The sequence below is a fragment of the Lemur catta genome, chromosome 7, assembly GCF_020740605.2.
Source record: "Lemur catta isolate mLemCat1 chromosome 7, mLemCat1.pri, whole genome shotgun sequence".
NCBI classification, from domain to species: domain Eukaryota; kingdom Metazoa; phylum Chordata; class Mammalia; order Primates; family Lemuridae; genus Lemur; species Lemur catta.
Genome location: NC_059134.1, coordinates 93,357,648 through 93,375,619, shown reverse-complemented (window position 1 = coordinate 93,375,619; position 17,972 = coordinate 93,357,648). Strand labels below are relative to the sequence as shown.

The 17,972-nt window shown below is 44.9% G+C and overlaps 1 long non-coding RNA gene across 1 annotated transcript; it reads right to left on the bottom strand.

Moving 5' to 3' along the window:
- Nucleotides 1-514: 514 nt before the first annotated feature.
- LOC123642644 lies at nucleotides 515-7,585 on the bottom strand. The gene is made up of 3 exons (XR_006736505.1): nucleotides 7,242-7,585; nucleotides 6,029-6,081; nucleotides 515-533 (listed from the first exon to the last, which is right to left on the bottom strand). It is a non-coding gene; the product is annotated as an uncharacterized LOC123642644 (long non-coding RNA).
- Between the last annotated feature and the right edge of the window lie 10,387 nt (nucleotides 7,586-17,972).

Here is a 17,972-nt window from a genome sequence, read left to right as displayed (position 1 = left end):
TGGGCATACCAATCTTTATCCAAGCTAGTGACCAGATTTTCCGACCCCAAAATAGAAGACACATGGTCTGACATAGGATTTTTGTTCTCTTTCCAAGAGAATGGCAGTCTGGGAAACGTAGTTTCAATGCTGAGAGGTGGAATTTCTAAGCATTTCCATCATAAATGGAGGCATGTAGATAGGATGTTCAAAACAGGGATTCTCATGGAAATCAGAAATTTATTTATGGGCTACTTTAGTTCAGAGAAGAAAATGGGCTGGCTGGGCCAGTGGCTCATGCCTGTAATCCTAGCACTTTGGAAGGCCAAGGCAGAAGGATTACTTGAGGCTGGGAGTTTGAGACCAGCCTGAGCAAGAGTGAAACCCCATCTCTACAAAAAACAGAAATATTAGCAAGGTGTGGTGGTACCTGCCTGTAGTCCCAGCTACTCGGGAGGCTGAGGCAGGAGGATCGCTTTAGCCCAGGAGTTTGAGGTTGTAGTGAGCTGAACCATTGTGCCACTGCACTTTAGCCTGGGCATCAGAGTGAGAACCTGTCACAAAAAAAAAGGGAGAAATGGAAAAAAAATGAAACACTGGAAATGAGGAACTTTGTCCCACCCAGGTGGAGGAAAGAGGAGGATGTGTGGAGGAGGGGAGGAGAGAAATACTGGGAAGCACCCTTTGGGTTCCAAAGGAGGCAAGCAGAGATTGGAAAAAAAAAAAAGGCGGCATGAGGTGAAATTTGGAAAAATAGGCAGGACAGAGTTCCACACATGAGTTAAAAGCTTAGTTCCGGAGTCAGCTGGACTTGGGGTCTGGACTGTGCTAACCACCTAGGTGACCTCCAGCAGTAACTGAGTCTCTCTGAGCCTCCATTTCCCCATCTGTTAAAGTGGAAATTGGGCTAGAACCCACCTCCTTCCAGGATCGTTGCAAGAATGAACTGATATGCAGTTTGTAAAATGTAGGCTCTCGCACTTAGAAGCACTATGTAGCCAGGGTTCAGGAGTACAGCCTTGGAAAGGGAGCTTGAGGATGGATGCAAAGCGAGGCTGTCTTGAAAGAGACTGGAGGGCAGTTCCTTACCCTTGTCAGCATTTCTGTCTGTTACATGTCACCAACTCAACAGCCCTTGGGCACTGGTGCTACTGCTGCCTGCTGTTATAGAATGTGCCTTGCGGAGGAGGCCTTGGGAGGCAAGTGGGTCCTTCTGCCTTGTGTGTGGATGTTTCCATCACACATCCTCTCTTTGGGGCTCACTTTGCTAATTTGTTCAACACTATTGTGATGCTGTTCAGTACCAGGCACTGGGCTAGGTACAGGACACACAGCAATGAGCAAGGCACAGGCTTTGTGCTCAAGGAGCTTCCAGTCTAGTGGGGAAAGCGGGTATTAATAATTACAATACAGTGATATTAAGTGCTACAATCTAGGTAAGTACCCAATGCCAGGAGGGCACATTGGAGGGGTCCAAATCTATCTAGCCTTAGAAGGAAGGAAGGGCCTCCCTGAGGAAGAGACTTCTAAACTAGGAGAGAAGGCCTGAGTTGGTCTGGTCAAAGGTATGTGAAGAAACTGGCCGGGTGTGGTGGCTCACACAAGTAATCCTAGCACTTGGGAGGCTGAGGCAGGAGGGTCACTTGAGCCCAGGAGTTTGATGTTGCTGTGATGTGAGCTAGGCTGATGCCATGGCACTCTAGCCTGGGCAACAGAGAAAGACCCTGTCTCAAAAAAAAAAAAAAAGAAAAAAGTATGTGAAGAAACTATTATTGTGCCCATTCTGCAGGTGAAGAAACTAAAAGGTTCAGATCATACAATTAGTAATAGCAGCACTGGTATTTGGATGCTGGTGGCCGATTCTCACTTCCCTATGCCAGTACCCTGGGCTGCCCAGCTCCTGGGAGGCCCTCATGCAGGCCCTGACATTTGAGCTTGGCCTTGAAAGAGGGGTAGGATTTGGAGAAATTCTTGGGTCATCCCTGGATAGAGCAGCAGTGTGGGCTCTGGAGTGGAGTTTGCATCCTGACTCTGTGATCCTAGGCAAGTTATCTAACCTCTCTGTGCCTTACTTTTCTCCTCTGTAAAATGTGAACACTCACCTCCTAAGGTGTCATGAAGAATTAGAATGTATTAAGTGCTTAGAACAGTGCCTGAAACATTGACAATCACTCGATATGTTAGCTATCATTGCCTCCAGAGTTTTTCTCCAGAAGTGGGAGGCAAGGCAATTTTAGCTAACATTTATACTTTTTTTTTTTTTTTTTTTTTTTAAGGCTAGTCAAGTGAAGCCCTGGGAGTAGGGGAGGAACAAAGAAATCTGTAACTAGTTGTGATCAATTAAGTTGTAAACACCACTGCACTTGGACCAGCCCATATGTACATTTTTTATTTTACTAGTTTTGAATTTACTTTCAGGCTGTGGTTTAACTAATGTTATCATGTTATCACTTAGGGCAAGGCTACGTGAAAAATGGAACCGATTTAAAGTTAATTTGAAGAAAAAGTTAAGAAAATAAAAATCCATTAAAAATATATAATATAGGTGGAATGTGGATATGGAAGAAAATCATGAAGGAAATACTTGAGTGGCTGAAAATTTTGGAAAATAATCTACGATGCCATGTTCTCCCCCCAAGAGAAAAAAACAAAACAAAACCAACAACAAAAAAAAACGAGGCAAGGCAGATACTGCCCAAGGCGATGTCAAAACCTCGCCTCTTTTCCCCTTGTAACCACATTTCTTCCCTTCTTGAGAAATCGGGCGTGAGGGCCCAGGCCGGCGAGGCTCGACAGGCTCACGCGGTGGACCCCCGACAGCATTGTGGACTGGGGGGCTCGGGGAAGGGAGGCTGAATCCACAGGCCCAGGTCTGGAAACCAAAAACCAACTTCCCAACTTCGCTCTCTCGGCGTGTTTGGGGCGATTCGGGCCTCTCTGATGTTTTTGGATCACTGGGTCAATCAGTCAGCCAATGCCTCGGGAGAAGTTTAATTAAGCTCAGATCGCCGGCGCGAGCTGCCAAAGGTCTCCCCGCCCGGCCGGCCGGCCCCGCCCCCGGCATAGCCGGTGAAAAGCGCCCCCCACCGTCGCCTGGCGGGGGCGGGGCCACGGCTCGCGCATGCGCGGCGGCCAGGCGCCCGGCTCCCCGCTGCAGGGCTCGACTCCCAGAAAAGCGTTGCAAACTGTTGCATCAGACAGCAAGCAGCCTGCCGGGCCGCCAGGGTTTCTAGGAAGATAGGAAGGGTTTGAGATCCTCCGTGGTCGCTTGGGAGCTTTGGCCGTCACTCACGCTGTTTACACGCGGGTAACACGATCCCCCAAAATATCAAGATTGCAGTTGTCAGGGGAAGGCCTTAGCCACAGGTAAAATTCACTGAACTCTATTGTTTCTGTCCCCACTGCACGGCCAACCCCAGGCTGGACCACCTGAACTGGACTCTGTTTTATTAATGGCAAGGGTCCTGAAGGAATGAGCTGGGTTTGATTTCTCTTCCCAATTACAAGAATGCCCCCTGAGGAATTTCTCACTCTGTGAAAGTGCAAAACTAATTTCCCCAGACAGGCGCTATTGCCGGTTCCCAAAAGGGCTTGGAAAGATCCCAGCAGGAATATTCTGTGATTTCCAAATCTCTTTAACCCAGCAGCTGGACACGCAGACCCTGAGCTAGGACCCCCTCTGGCCACCCAGAACTTCCTGGTGAGCGGATGTACGTCCTTCCCAGATAGGTCTTCTTTTTGTCATATCTGAACCCCCCCCCCCCCCCCCCCCCCGTGTTATGGAGACTTTGGATATTAGCCAGAGGACAACCACAAACTCATGCAGATGAGGCACACATATAATGAGTTCCCGGGATTCAAATGGCTTAGCAACTCAGGTCAGTGGAAAAGTTGTCCTCCTCACCCTCCCTCATTCTTCTGGTCTGTGGGCCAACCTTCCTCAAAAGGAAAGAAAACAGTGCTGTATCTAGAAGGGATGGGACAGTCTTGAGGGGTGGGATATTAAAGAAGAATAAGAGTATCGATTTGGAGTCTACTTTATAAAGGAATTTGCAGGGAAATAATCTGAATCTTATGGTTCAATCCTGTGTTTTTCTTTTTTTGGGGGGAATGAGTCAAGACCAAGATCACTCAGTATTAATGGATTTTCCAGAAAGACAAAAACTGGCAATTTACCTTAAGCATTCTGTCTTTCTTAGGGTGTTGATGGTGAAAATCTATTCCATTTGAATAATCGTGAGAGCTAAAACAGGCTTAGTGCTCTTCCTTCCCCTCATTATTAGGAATCACTCGATCCCAAGAGTCAATAAAAAAATGGCCCAAAAGACTCGTAAGCTTTATCTGATGCATCCCTTGCCAGACAGTCACTGTTGTTTATTTAAGCCAGCATTTTCCTGTGAACAGTGGAGTATTCTGTTACTATGGGATGTTCATTGTAATTGATGTTTCATAAATATGGCCTGAGCTATTTTGGTCATTATTAACAGTGCTCTTATGAGTTGAAGTTGTCATTCCTGTTGACAACTAGGAAAGTATGGGAAGGGGTCTTGGCAAGTCCTGGAGCTAGAACATTCCTGAGTCCTGCTTCTGAGGTTATATCAGGAACCAAACCTTCTGCCAAATGGGTCTCACCAAGGTAGGTCCTAGGGTCTGGGAGCATAGTCTCAGGGAGCTACCAGGAACTCATAGAATGTCAGAGGTGTCTGAGCAATCGTCTCCACCTGGAAAGCAAGTCATTTACTATTGTGGGGCCAGGCATGAAAGTTGGAGCCATGAAGTCAGGAGGCAGGTGGGAATGGGAAAAGGTGAGCTCTTGAGCTCATGTTGGGTTCTCTGCTGTACCCCCAGCACCTACATATAGTGGGCCCTCAATATATGTTTCAGGAATGGATGAACTGAAAGAAGGAGAGGGGGAGCAGATGGCGGAAAAGGGCAAAGAAGTCCAAGAATTTTGTGGGAGGCAGCCTGGCATGGCCAGGGCGCTGTTGTATTGGGTGAAGAGGGGAATTCTTCTGGTTTAAAGACATAGGGCAACAGAGTCAGAACTATTAAGTGGCAAGTCTCATGACGTTCTGTCTGCCTTGGTTTCCCTGTTTGGGAAAAACCTCTAGTTGGTGGTTCCAGAGCCAAGCAATCTCTACTTAACCAAGCCTCGTGACGTCATCACCTATTGCCTCACCTTGACTGAATTTCCAGAGCAAACTTCTGGAAAAGTAAGGGGTCTGAAGGAGTGACTGAGATCCAGAGGACAGGAAAACTCCCCAGAAGCCACACTTTAAAACCATACGCAAAGCAGTGGCCCAGCTGGTTAGATGCTATAGGCATACACTAAAAGTGTGATTCGTTTTCCACATTCATTGGGCACTCACAGATTCTAGACACTATACCGAGCCCAGACCCAGACAAAGCTCCTGTTCTAAGGGCTTATGATCTAAATTCCTTGTGGAAAGTCTGTCTTTGAAATGTTTAAGGCACCTCATTTAGTCCTTATTTCCAATTCACGTCATGTACCTCCTTCCTGAGAAACCCACCACATTTTAAGTTTGTAGCTGGCCTGCCTTCTGTTTTTGCTATTTATGTGCCAATTTAAAGGGTGGAGAGAACCACATTAATTTAAAAATAAAACACAAATAGCAAAATGAGGCTTGGTTAAAGTAAAAACCACAAAAGGGATTTTTTCTTTCTCCCATACTTTTCAGATTTTCCTAGAACCACCTTTATTTCCTCAGAGCCCAGACATAGAAAGTGAGTGGGCCTCCTGGATGCTCTTCCAAGCTAACGCTAAAAGCCTCGTTCCTGTTCTCCTCTCCTTGCACCTTTTAGGTTTTCTGTCTTAGACATTTGCATCCCAAATTGGGGACTCAAACTGGTCAAGCCTCCAATTCACATGTTGTATTTCTAAGCACTCTTAGAGTAGATTTTGGTTCATTTTTGCATAATTTGTATCTTACCTCTTCTGCTCAGTTGTGTCAGTTTGTACATTCTGGGTGATGAGAACATGGCTTTAAAGTCAGATACTTCTGGGTAGAATCCCAGCTTTGCCACTTACCAGCCTTGTGACCTCATCCATCAAATGGCAATACTGGTCCACACCTCTCAGGGCTGTAGTGAGGATTAATGAGTCAAGACACACAAAGGGCCCAGCGCAAGGGAAGCACCAGTACACAGTAGCTATTAGGAAAATAGATCCTTTCATTTATCTGCTTGCTCCTTAACCAACCCCACCCACCGCCCCCTTATTTTGGAGAAGAAAAAAAAAATTAGTCATCTATTCCAAGCGGATGATTTATCCCTATTTTAAATCATCACAGGGCCCACCAGAAGGGGAGACAAGTCCGTGTTTGACTTGCAAACATCTGGGCCTTTTAATGGGAGGAGATCAGTGTCCTTACCCCTCAGCAGATGACCAAACTGCTGTGCAGGGACTGGGGAAGCCTTGAAGGCAGATGGTGGTGTGACAGGAGCACAGAGATGGGGAGGAGTGGTCAGGAAAAGCAGGTCCAGGGATGAGGTGAGGGGCCAGAGGGGTGCCAGCCACCGCGAAGGGACACTTCGTGCTTCGGGTTCTGAGTCCAGGCGTCTGCAGGCCGAGGTCCGCCCGCCCTGGGGTCTGGTGACCGTGAGACCCAAGGCGCGTGCGGCAGCGCCCTCTGCCGGCCTCACAGGGCAGGCGTCCAGCCCTGCGCCTGGCCCCGCCGCTCTGCAGGTGGGACTCTGGATCCCTCCCGCTGCCTCCGCCCCCGCTCCATCCCTTCGCAGGACCGCGCGGCCCGGTCCCCGGCTACATTCCTGGAGACGCGTCCCTATCCTACGCCTGAGGGCTGAGCAGGGACGATGCTCGGAAACACCCGATTCATCAGGGGACCGGAGGCTGCAGGGAGCCCATCCAAGTCCCGCAGGGGCTGCACCTCTTGGGACCCGGGGCCAAACCCTGCTGGGCTGTCGGAAGTGGCATCGCCTATGGCCAAGACCACGGGTTCTGCGGACAGAGAGGAGCCCTGGGTTCGCTTTCTGCCTCGTCCATTTTCCAGCTAGGTGACCTTGGGCAAGGTACTTAAATTTCCATGTGCCTTAGTTTCCCCATCTTTAAGGTGGAGAGAATGATCCCATCCTTGGAGGGTTTGACATGAGGATTACATGGGATCAGACAGCCTGGGTTGGAATTCTGGCACCGACAACAGCTAGCTGTGTGCCCTGGGGCGAGTTACTTAACCTCTCTGTGCCCGGGTTTCCTGCAAAATAGGGATAATAATGGTACTTACCTCCGAGGGTTGTTGCCTGCCAAGCGCTTAACACAGTGCCTGGCACAGAGTAAGCGCTCAATAAATGGTGGCTATTATGGCTGTTGTCGTTATTGTTCTTAAGGGCGCTGAGCACACGAGCAGAGTTCTAGCTGGCGGCTATTATTAGTCTCTTTCTTGGGTCCGGCTATTTCTTTCCGGGCATTGTTAAAATCTTTTACCGTGCGCTCGCGTCCTTATCAGTAGCCGAAGGACAGCCGGCCTTCCCGAGTTTGGAAAATCGAGGTTCCCCTGGAGGAGGGCCAAGGACGCGGCCGCGGGCTGCAAGGACCGGGACCTCCCCGGAGGAAGCCCGCGCCACACGCCTCCGCCCGTGCCTCCATTAACGCGCGTCAGAGCCGCAGTGACGTCGCCAGGCCGGCCCGGGGAGGCGCAGCGCGGCGGGGAGGCGCGGCCTGGGGTGGCGGGGATGGCCTGGGCGGTCCGCCGCCTGCAGGAGGCGCCGCAGGAGGCGCCCCGGGCCGCGCCCCGTCCGTCCGCGCGGGGACCTGCCCTCATGCACGGCCAGAGGGAAGGCCCATGCCTGGGACCGCTCTTCGGCGCTTGCTTGCGCGGGACGCACTCGGGGCTCCGCCTGCAGCCCCGCGGGGAGGCCGAGGATGCCACCGCCTGCCCTAGGGGCCCGGGGCTCGCCCAGCCGGGCGCTGGGGCTGACCTCCGGGCGGCCGCTCAGCGTCAGGGTGGTCCTCCTCCCTGTCCTCCTTCCCCCATCCGCCCCAATCACTTTCCTTGCCGTCCCCCAGTGACCCGCTCAGTTCCTTTTCCCTCTACCCTCCTTCTGGACCAACTCATTTGCTGTCAGTGGTTGATCATCACTCACGAGAGGCACCTCCCACTCCCAGCTCTCGGCTGCAGCGCCCATCCCACCGCTCGCCCCGCAGCTGCACTTGACTCGCCCTGCGCGCACCTCCAACCGGCCGCGTCTTGCCTTCAGTGTGGTCCATCGCGGTGAAGGCGCTACCGCCCACCCCAACGCCCTAGACGCCTCGCGTCCCCTCCTAAACACTTCTCCAGGCACTCTCCACTCCATCCGAATTCCAGCCATGGTCGTTTAAACCTCTACGGTGCCCCTCCCCCCTTTGGCTAGTACCATATTCCCCTCAAGAGGCTCCTCGTCTGCGCTCCTGTCTCCTTCAAATCCATCCTCCACGCACTGCCAGAGCAGCCACCTACAACCGTGTCTGGCGGTGCCTCTACGCTTACGGCTGCCCCACCTGGGCCCCCAGGCCCTCCCTGTCTTCATGGACGCCCTCGTCTGCCATTTTCTACCTAACACTTTGTGAGCTAGTCTCAGGTGCTGGACACCTCCGGGGCCACACTATTTAAGATCTCAGTGTCTTTGTTGCTGTTGGGCCCTATCCGGGAAATTTACACCTCCCTTCCTCTCTCCCTCCCCCAACTGGCTTCCTCTTACTCATTCTCCAGAATTCAAAATGTGAGTCACCTTTCCAAGAACACCCTCCCTATTCTGCTGCCTGGCTGAGTGAAGCAGGGTCCTTGCTGCTTTTGTCGTATTTAGGGGAAACTTGGCCCTTCAAGATGGCCTATGAGGTCCCGCTTGGTCTGTGTACCCCATACCTCCCCTCTACTCCAGCCCCTTCCTTCCTCCACTCTGGCCACACACGGGGTCTCAGTTCCTAGTCTCTATGTTGACTCCTAACAGGGTCTTTGCACAGGCTGTTCTCTTTGCCTGGAAAACCTTTCTACCCGATCAAGGAATATTCCTTCCTCACCTACTCAATTTTTGTCTCTCATCCTCAGTAAGCATCATTTCCTTAGAGAAGTCTTCCCTGATCCTCCCACACCCACCCCATCCACATCTCAGTTAAATTCTCCTTTGATAGGCCAAAGTGCAATTTAAAAAAAATTAAAGCATACAAAAAACTACAGGGAATAATATAATTAAACACTGCTTATACTGTGCACCTCCCCCTCCTCCCTCTTTGTCAAAACTTGCATTTGCTCTGTTTTCCTCAGATCTTTTTTAAAGGACATAAAACCTCATAGATCTAGATGGAGTCCTCTGAACTCCTTTCTGTCCCTCCCCTGTGATAATCACCTCCCTACATTTGGGTTTATCATTCCTGTGCATTCTTTTGTATTTTCGCTACATATCTTTGTGCCTGTAAGCACTTTATAGAATTGCTTGGCATGTTTTTAAACTCTGAAGAAATGGCATTATACAGGGTATATGGTTGTGCAAATTGCTTTTTTCACTCAGCAGTTTGCTTTTGAAACATGTCCACATTGGTACATGTAGTTCTAGATCATGCATTTTCACTGCTCATCGGGGTCCCATTATATGAGTTCACTACACTTTATTTACCAGTCTCCTTCTGGAGGACATTCAGCTTATTTTTACTTTTTTTTTTTCTTCTGTTGGAAACAATGCTACAATTATTATTTTTTGTACCCATCCCCCTGTGTGAAAGTGAGCTTTCTGAGTAGACATTTGAGTGTGGAATTGCTGGGTTCAGGGCATGGAAACTGGCAACTTTACTCAGTATGGCCAGACGGTTTTTCAAAGTGGTTGTGCTATTCACAATTTGATAGCAATACAGAAAGTTCCTGAGCTCGCCATCCTCAACAGCACTTGATATTGTCAGACGTCAACAGTTTTTGCCAAGCTGATGGGTGTGGCATGGAATTTCAGTATTTTAATTTACAATTCCCTGTTTACAAGTGAGACTGGACATACTTTCATTTGTTTCTTGGCCACTTACCTTTCTTTTTTTTTGTTACCCTTTGGATTGTTTGGCAGTGCTTCTGTTAGACTATCGCTTACTATGTGTAGGGGTTCTTTATATATTCTGGTTATTAATCCTTGGTCAGGCTGTGGCCCATCTGGTGTCTTTTAATGTACTCAATCAGGATTTTAAATCTGTGATTATTTGATTAATGTCTGACTTCCCTACTAGAAGAGGAACCATCCCCTGAAACTAGTGCAGTGTCTAACACATGCGAGGAACTCAATAAATACTTCTGGACTGGACTGAATTGACGTAATTATCATTACTTTTTATATTTGTCTCTTCAGCTCTCACCCTCAACGTCCCACAAGGCTATGAACGCCTTGAGAGCAGGAACCTGAAGATTATTTCTTTTTTATCTTTGTATCTTCAGCACCTATCACAACGCAATACCTCTGGCACAATGCATATATCTGAGAATTATTTTATTTATTTTATTTTAAGACAGTGTCTCACTCTGTTGCCTGGGCTAGAGTGCAGTGGCGTCATCATAGCTCACTGCAACCTCAAACTCCTAGGCTCAAGTGATCCTCCTGCCTCAGCCTCCTGAGTAGCTGGGACTACAGGCACATGCCACCCCACCCAGCTAATTTTCTATTTTTAGAGACGGGGGAGTCTCACTCTTGCTCAGGCTGGTCTCGAACTCCTGACCTCAAGTGATCCTCCAGTCTTGGCCTCCTCTCAAAGTGCTAGGATTATAGGTGTGAGCCACCGTGCCCAGCCTAATACTTTTTTTTTTTTTTTGAGACAGAGTGTCACTCTGTTGCCCAGGCTAGAGTGCCATGGTGTCAGCCTAGCTCTCAGCAACAGCGATCCTACTGCCTCAGCCTCCCGAGTAGCTGGGACTACAGGCATGCACCACCATGCCCGGCTAATTTTTTGTCTATATATTTTTAGTTGTCCAGCTAATTTCTTTCTATATTTTTTTTAGTAGAGATGGGGTCTCACTCTTGCTCAGGCTGGTCTCGAACTCCTGAGCTCAAATGATCCTCCCGCCTTGGCCTCCCAGAGTGCTAGGATTACAGGCGTGAGCCACCGTGCCCGGCCACAGCCTAATACTTTTTAATTAATAATTTCCTTTGAGCTTTCTCTCTCTCTACTCTCCCCCTACAACATTCTCCTCAACCCATCTTCTGTCTCTGAGTCCTGTTATGTTATCCATAAAATGAATGAACAATAAACGCCTCCTAGGGTCTTTGTGAGAACCACGTGATATAATGTGTGCATAAATAGAGCTGTGCTTAGCACATAGTTGGTGCTCAGTAGGCGATGACTTTCGGTATTCTTACAACAATCATTTTGGTGACTAAAGATACAGTCTACTTAATTTTAACAGACAAAGTTCCTTCGGAGAGAGAATAAAAGTGAACCTCCTAAAGATCTGGTGACTGGTTTTTTTCCTTTATTGGTATTTGACCCACAATATAAGGCTCAATCCCAACGTGATCTCTGAAAAGCATCAAATATCATTCTTCTCCTTTTCTTTTATAAATCCCAGACATATCAAAGGCATATGAACCATACATAGAATTCAAACCTTTAAGTGGAAACATATAAAGACCAATTCCAAGTCTTTGGCCAAAAGTCAGAGAGCAGAAAGGAGGTCTGTCAGTGATACCAGAGGTGGGATTTAGCAGCTGCAGCCGGGGACAAAAGCAGAGTTCTTACATCTGTTTCCTACATCTGCCATTGATTGTGTGACCTTTGATCTACTTATAAAATGAAGATAATAATTCTTGCTTTTTCTGGAGGTTGAAATTCATTAATTACTCATTTAAAAATGCTTTGAGATCCTCGACATGAAAGGCAGTTTGGGTATATTTAAACAGAGCTCCTCAAAGGTAAATGGATCGGCAACATCTGTCCTTATAACACAGGAATATGATCTCTATTTTGCCAGAAAGTGAGGCCCCGCAAGGTGGATTTGTTCACCCAGAGTTGTAAGTTACCGGCAGACAGGGGGAAAGCCCAAGAGAGAAGTCCTCATTCTGTGCACAAACCCCCTTCATCTGCGGCCTGATTTTTGCAGGAATGATAAATCTCGGGGCAGCCTTATTCGATCAAGATGTAATACTATGCAGAGGCCTGTCATCTCTAGGGTTTCATCTCCACATGAGGAAAGCAGGTGGCTGCACTGGGCCCGCTGCAACGTGAGCCCACCAGAGAGAACAATTAGCCACAGTGACCGCTGGCAGCCGCTTCTCCCCAGAAGGGCCAACAGGAACTTTGCGGAGAGATGTAATAGGAGAAGGTGGGCTGAACCCAGAAAGTCCCGCTGGAAGCTGACCTCCTCAACCCAGAGACCTACCAAAGGGTCCGGAAAAGCAAGGGAGATGGCTGTTTGACAACTCCATGGACTGGCCTTTTAGTAAGCTGACCCCTACTGCAGTCATTGGAACCAGCAACGATGTGTTGTGGCCGTGTTGAGGGGCAGAACCCTGGAGCCAGAAGACCAGCCTTTAAAATCCAGCTGTGAAACTTACTAGCTGTGCAATTTGGTCACTAAACTTCTCTGAGCCTCAACGCCTCAACTGTGGGTAGAAATAATAATAATACCAACCCATCGTCCACTATTAGGAAGATTAAACATGAAAAGGCATGTGACAGTGTGCCACACATGGAAGGGGCTCAGTCAGTAATTGTTAAATAAATTTAAACACTAAAAACTCACCTAAGACTGAGCATAGTGCCCTCCTTTTACTTAAAATTTTTTTTTGGTCTTTCTTTATTCTTAAAGCAATACTTGTACATGATAAACCAAAACCAGAACCAGAAACAAAAAATACAACAGCATAAAAGGGGATACAGTGAAAAAATGAGTATCTGTCCCATGGGAAGCCTTGTCACCCATTTCTCTTCCCCTGGTGGCAAAAAATGTTACCGGGTTCTGGTGAATCTTCCTGGGGTTATTCTATGCGTATATAAAAATCTACGTGGATTTTTAAACTGTGCCTCCTTTTTATACAGATAATATGGTATATACGCTCTTCTTATAATTCATTCTTTTTTTCCACTTATAGTGTCTTTGGAACTAATTCCACATCAGTATATATAGAGCTACCTTATTCTTTTTGGGGCTGCATAGTATTACACTGTATTTATTTACAAGTCCTCTACAGATGGACATTTAGGTTTTTATTAGTTTTTCGTGTCAGCTGTAACAAGTTGCCATGAATTTAGTAGCTTAAAACGACGCAAATCTATTATTTTGCCATTCTGTAGTTCAAAAGTCCAAAATGGGACTTGCTGAGCTAAAATCCGGATATTGGCAGGACTGCATTCCCTTCTGGAGACTCTAGGGGAAGATCATGTCCCTTGCCCTTTCCGGCTTCCGGAAGACACCTGCATTCCTTGGCTTGCAGCCGCTTCCTCCATCTTCAGAGTCAGCAACAGTAGGTTGAATTTTTCCTCAAATTACGTCACTCTGATCCTCCTTTTCTGCTTCTTCCACTTTTAAGGATACTTGTGATGACATTGGGCCCACCTGGATGATCCAGGGTAATCTTCCTGTTTTAAGTCATCTGTTTAGCAACCTTAATTCCCATGTAACATGGCACATTCACAGGTTCCAGGGGAGTAGGATATGCACATTTTTGGGAGCTATTATTCCGCCTACTGCAAGTTTATTTCTTGTCTTTTGCTTTTGCAGCAGAACTGATGAATATATTTGTATACATATTGTTTCTACCTATGAGTATGTATGTCAGATAAATTCTTAGAAGTTGACTGGGCAAAAAGAAAAGTGTATTTTAAATTTTTTGGTAGGTATTGTCAAATTTTGCTACAATGGGGTGGGATTGTAACAATTTACACACCTACCACCAATGTATCAACCCTATTTGGTTTTTTTTTTTTGTTTTGTTTTGATTAGCAGCCTTTTTTAGAGCAATTTTAGGTTAACAGAAAAATTGATCAGAAAGTAGAGCAATTTACTTCCCATATTACTTCCCATATTACTTCCCTTCCTTCCCCTATAGCTTCCTCAACTATTTGTATCTTTTATTATTGTGGTACATTTGCTACAATTGATGAACCAATATTGCTATATTATTACTAACAGAAGTCCATAGCTTACATTGAGGATCACTCTTGGTGTTATATGTTCTACGGGTTTTGACAAGTGTATAGTGACATGTATCTATCATTACAGTATCATATAGAATAATTTCACTGTCCTGAAAATCCCTTGTGTTCCACTTACTTATTCCTCCCTCTCCCCCCAACCCCAACCCCTGACAAACACTGATATGTTTACTGTCTTCATACTCTTGCCTTTCCCAGAATGTCGTATAGTTGGAATCATACAGAATGTAGCTTTTTCAGATTGGCTTCTTTCATTTATTAATATGCGTTTAAAGGTCCTCCATGTCTTTTTGTGACTTGATAGCTCATTGCTTCTTAGAACTGAGCAATATGTCGTTGTCTCAATGTACTGAGTTTGTTTATGCAGTCACCTACTGAAGGACATCTTGGTTGCTTCCAAGACTTGGCAATTATGAATACAGCTGCTATAAACATCCCTGTGCAGGTTTTTGTGTTGACCTAAGTTTTCAACTGTGCTGGTTTTATTTACACCTTTGAATATGCAGTATTTTCACAAAATTTTTCATTTTGGTCACCCTGACAGATAAAAAATGGTACCTAGTTGTTTTAGTGTACATTAATTATGTTTTAGTGTACATTAAGTGAAGTTGGATATCTTTTCATATTTATATTTTTATTTCTATAAGTGGTCTGTTTGTGTTTATTTTTCTCTTGGTTTGCTTTTTCTTGGGGATATATACATTTGTATCTAAGAAGGAAATTAGAAGTTTGGGTCATATTTTTACAAATATTTTATTCAGTTTATTACTTATTTTTATATTTTTCCATGTAGTGATTTACAACATTTATGTAAGTCAAATTTATATATTTTTTGTTCTGTTTGGAGTCTTCATGTTTTGCCTTTCCCACGCTGAGATTTACAGAATTCACCTGTTTTATTCTAGCACTTTATAGTTTTATTATAAAAGTCTTTGATAAATCTGCATATATGTAGGTGAAAGGAGCAAGGTAAGTTTCCAAGTGCCACCTTTCCCCCACTGTTAACCCGTCAAGGAATGTTCCAGTATCATTTTCGGAATAATCCATCTTTCCTTTTATTTGGAATGCTACCTTTATTATATACAAAATTCTGGTTGGTAATATTATCTATTCTGGTCTTTTGTGCTGTTTTGTTTACCGAAGTTTTATTGTGTATAATATGTATTTAAAAATGAAAGTTTATTGAGGTATAATTCACATACTATAAAATTCACCCCTTTAACTATATACAATTCAGTGTTTTTTAGTATATTCACAGAGTTGTGGATCCATTATTACTATCTAATTTCATATTTTCATCACTTCACAAAGAAACCCTGTATCCGCTAGCAGTCACTCCCCATTCCCTCCTGCCCACAGCCCCTGGCAACCACTGTTCTACTTTAGTTTCTGTGGATTTGCCTATTCTGGACATTTGATATAAGTAGAACCATGCAATATGTGGCTGGCTTCTTTAACTTAGCATAATGCTTCAGGGTTCGTCCATGTGGCAGCATGTACCAACACTTCATTCCCGTTAATTGCTGTACAATTTCCCATTGTATAGAGATACCACATTTTGCTTGTCCATCATCTGATGGACATTTGGGTTGTTTCCACTTTTTGGCTATTGTGATTCATGTTGTTACTGAACATTAATGCACAATTTTTGTGTGGACTATATGTTTTCAATTCCTTTGGGTATATTTATATATGTATATATATACACACACATATGAGTGTAATTGCTGGGTCATTTAATAATTCTATGTTTAACATTTTGAAGACAACTGTCAGACTGTTTTCCAAAGTGGCTACACTGTTTTTTTATATATATATATATATATATATATTTTTTTTTTTTAATAGAGATGGGGGAGAAGGGATGTATCACTTTGTCACCCAGGCTGGACTCCTGGGTTCAAGGGATCCTCTGGCCTTAGCCTCCTAAGTAGCTGAGACTACAGGTGTAAGTCATGGCCCTGGCTTGTTTTACATTCTTAATAGCAATGCCTGAGGTTGCAATTTCTCCATATCCTCGACAACACTTGTTAATGTCTGTCTTTTTGATTATAGCCATCCTTGTAGGTATGAAGTAGTACCTCATTGTAGTTTGTTTTATTTATTCATTTGTTTATTTTTGAGAAAGGGTCTTACTCTGTGGACCAGGCTGGAGTGCGTGATGATAGTTCACTGCAGCTTCGATCTTCTGGGCTCAAGTGATCCTCCTGCCTCAGCCTCCTGAGTAGCTGGGACCACAGGCATTCGCTGCCACACCTGGCTACAAAATTTTCTAAAATTTTTTTGTAGAGATGGGGTCTCAATTATGTTGCCCAGGCTGGTCTCAAACTCCTGACCTCAAGTGATCATCCTGCCTCAGCCCCCTGAAGTGCTGGGATTATAGGTGTGAGCCACTGTGTCCGGCCCCCTCATTGTAGTTTTGATTGGCATTTCCCTAATGACTAATGATGTGGAGCATTTTTTGCTGTGCTTATTGGCCATTTGCACAACTTGTCTGGATAAAAATACATTCAAACTCTTTGCCCATTTAAAAAGAAGGTTATTTGTCTTTTCATTGCTGAGATGTAACGGTTCTTTATATATTCTCAACGGCAGCCCTGTATCAGATACATGACTTGCCAAATATTTTCTCCCATTTCGTGTTTGCGTTTTCAGTTTCTTGGTGGTGTCTTTTGATGCACAAGAGTTTTTAATTTTGATGAAGTCCAATTTATCTATTTTTCTTCTGTTATTTGTGGTTTTGATGTCATATCTAAGAAATCATATAATTTTTCAACTTCTGGTAAGGAGTCTATCCTCACTGTCTTTTCTTCCCCCCAGAGTTTTTTCCTGGTTATTCTTGCATGCTTATTTTTCCATGTGAACTTCAGAATCAATCCATCTAGTTCCAAAAGCAATTCTTTTAGTATGTTTTAGAAATTGGAGTCATTGCAAATATCATGATTTGTGAACACTGACATCCTTACTATAGTACCTTTTCCTGTTCAGAATCAGGGTACATCTTTACATTTATTCTGACTGTTAAGACCCTCAGTGGGGGTCTTCTGAGTCATTCTTCTTAAAGATGTAGCATGCTTGTAACCATTGTGTTTTGTACTGATGCTAGTATGAATGGAACCATATTCTGTTTGCTGATTGCATATAAGAAAGCTACTAACTTTGTATATCAGTCATATAACCAATTGTCTTAATTATTTTATTGATAATTCCTGAGTGAATTGTCTCGAGTTAGAGATTTACAGTCATATCATCTAAAAGGGATAATCTGGCTTTCTTCTTTCTTGTTTTCCTACTTCTTGTTTCTTTCTGTTGTATAAAGTATGGGCCGGCACTTCCAGAACAATGTTACATTTAACATTGTTAGTGGTGTTAGTGGAAATCCTCATTTCCCTCTTGACTCTGGGAAATGCTTCCAGCATTTACAGACTTTGCGGAGAGGCAGCTTCCTGTGTTACTTTCTGAGTCTTTCTTCTGCTGTGCTCTCTTTGTTAGGTTTCATACAGTGTTATGCTGGCTTCATAAAAAGAATTTGGAAATTTTCCTGCTTTCTCTTTGCTCTGGAACAATTTAAATAGCAGGTAGAATTCACCCATGAAACCATCTGGACCTGACACTTTTTTTGGGTATAGCTCTTTGAAAACATTCTTAATTTATTCTACAGTATTTGGTATGTTTCTTTTTTTTGTGTGTGTGTGTGTGTGTGTGTTTTTAAAAAAAAACAACTTCTGGAATTAGTTGTAATATTTTCTATTTTCCTAGAAAATCATCTATTCTCTTCAGGGTTTTAAACATGTTTGCCTGGGTCAATTGAGGCAAATGTTTATGATTCTATTAATTAGCTCATTGTGTATGGTTGTTT